This window comes from Somniosus microcephalus, chromosome 11 (assembly GCF_052327205.1).
Source record: "Somniosus microcephalus isolate GS21.2 chromosome 11, FLI_Smic_1.0, whole genome shotgun sequence".
In the NCBI taxonomy this organism is placed as follows: Eukaryota; Metazoa; Chordata; class Chondrichthyes; order Squaliformes; family Somniosidae; genus Somniosus; species Somniosus microcephalus.
In genome coordinates, this window is record NC_140997.1 from 177,781,652 (window position 1) to 177,784,237 (window position 2,586).

General features: G+C 40.8%; 1 non-coding gene across 1 annotated transcript; it reads right to left on the minus strand.

Annotated features, from left to right (window-relative positions):
* Positions 1-141, minus strand: LOC147111010 (U4 spliceosomal RNA). Its single transcript, XR_015080126.1, has one exon. It is a non-coding gene; the product is annotated as a U4 spliceosomal RNA (small nuclear RNA).
* Positions 142-2,586: the final 2,445 nt, after the last annotated feature.

Genomic DNA, 2,586 nt, shown 5'->3' on the forward strand with positions numbered 1-2,586 from the left:
TCTCCGCAGAGACTATCAAAAATTGCCACTGCCGACTATATTTCAAGTCGTCATAGCGGGGTATTGGGAAAAGTTTTCAATAAGCAATAATCGCGCCTCGGTTAAACCTCATCGGCTACGATACTGCCACTGCGCAAAGCTAACAAAATTTAGCCTGACGAGCCCAGGTCTATCAGCCGCATACTGTTCACAGTTGTAGTGGGTCTAGGTGACCTACCTTAAAAGAAGTTTTTATTATCAGCTGAGATTGTGATTGTTTAAAGTCAGGATTCACATTGTTTTCTAAACACAAATTGACAAAAAAGATTTGTCAGCAAAACATCGAGTTGGAAGTAAAGGATTATGGGATGGTAATATGCTAATCACGTTGTGACGTTCCAGCTACTTGGAAATAAAAGTTACACTATGGTATAGTGCAGAATGCTGGAAACACTCAGATCAGGCAGCATTCGTGGAGAGAGCAACAGTTTCAGGTCGATGATCCTGCCTCAGAACTTTCAGATTTCCAGCATCGCTTGTATTTTACTTTTGTTTGAGTAGAATGTTGTTTGGCGCTCTGAACATCTGCTTTATTTGTATGCTAATAAAAATAACATTTAATTCTATTTCAGCAGTAGCAAAATGGATAGCAAATCATACAGCACAGAAGGAAGCCATTCAACCCACTGTGCCTGAAAGAGCTATTCAATTTGTCCCACTCCCCTGCTTTTTCCCCATAGCCTTGCAAATATTTCCTTTTCAAGCATTTATCCAATTCCCTCTTGAAAGTTACTATTAAATCTGCTTCCACCATCCTTTCAGGCAGTGCATTCCAGATCACAACAACTAGCTGTGATAAAAAAAAGTCCTCATCTCTCCACTGGTTCTTTTTCGAGACAAAACAGAAAACAGAGCGTAGGGGTTAAAGGCAATGTTCCCTATAAGCTGTGCGGTTGTGTAGCTCTTTGCCAGTCCTGTGCAGCCCGGGACCGGCTTTTGTAATGTTAAAGTTCGAGAATGGGCTGTGCAGCCCCTTAAAGGGGCCGTGCATCCAAAAAAAACGGAAAAGATTGGTTGAAGATAATAACTCAGACTGATGGAAAGTGGGAAGTGGTGTTCCATAGTGATCAGAATTGGGACCACCGTTGTTCATCATTTACATAAATGATTTGAACTTGGGACTCAGAAATACAATATCAAAATTTGTGGATGATATCAAATTGGGGGTATCATTAATACAGAGGAAGACTGTGACAAAATACAAGACATTAACAAACTTGCAGAATGGGCATGTAAAGGGCAAATTAATTTCATTGTGGATAAGTTTGAAATGGCGTAGTTCAGTAGCAGGAATGAGGAATCTCCTACTCCTCAGAAAATAAGAGTTTAAATGAGGTAGAGGCCCAAAGCAACCTAGGGGTACAGATTCACAAATCACTAAAAGTAGCAACACAGATTAACAAAGTCATACAAATGCAAACTATGCACTGGGGATAATTTCTAGAAGACTAGAATTCAAAAGCAGAGAAGTTATGTTAAACTTATATAAAAACTTGGTTAGGCCGCTGTACACAGTTCTGGTTGCCATATTACAAGCATATAGAAGCATATAGAAGCACTGGAGAAGGTCCAAAAAAATTTACAAGGATGATATGAGAACTGAGGTTGTAACTATCAGCCAGCCCCTTTCGCTAGAAAAGTGAAGGCTGAAAGGTGACCTGATAGAGTTCTTTAAAATTCTGAAGGGATTTGACAATATAGAGAAGATGTTTCCACTAGCGGAGGAGTTCAAAACTGATGGTTATAAATACAAGATAGCTACTAATAAATCCAATAAGGAATTCAGGAAACATTTCTTGACACAGAAAGTGGTTAGAATTTGGAACTTTCTAACACAAGGAGTAGTTGAAGCAAATAGCAATAATGCATTTATTAAGGGGAAGCTCGATAAGTACATGCAGGTACAGCAAGCAATTAGGAAGGCAAATGGCATGTTGGCTTTATTGCAAGGGGGTTGGAGTACAAGAATAAGGAAATCTTACTACAATTGTACAGGGCTTTGGTGAGACCACACAGTTTTGGTCTCGTTATCTGAGGAAGGACATACTTGCCTTAAAGGTGGTGCAACGAAGGTTCATTAGATTGATCCCGGAATGAGAGGGCTGTCCTATGAGGAGAGATTGAGCAGATTGGGCCTATACTCTCTGGAGTTTAAAAGAATCAGAGGTGGTCTCTTTGAAACCTCTAAAATTCTATGGGGGACTGACAGGGTAGATGCTGAGAGGTTGTTTCCCCTGGCTGGAGTGTCTAAAACTAGGTGGCATAGTCTCAGGATAAGGGGCTGGCCATTTAAGACTGAGATGAGGAGGAATTTCTTCTCTCAGAGGGTTGTGAATATTTGGAATTCTCTACTCCAAAGGGCTGTGAATGCTGAGTCATTGAGTATATTCAAGGCTGAGATAGATAGATTTTTGGACTCTAGGGGAATCAAGGGATATGGGGATCGGGCGGGAAAGTGGAGTTGAGGTATAAGATCAGCCATGATCTTACTGAATGGTGGAGCAGGCTCGAAGGGCCGTATGGTCTACTCCTGCTCCTAATTCTTAT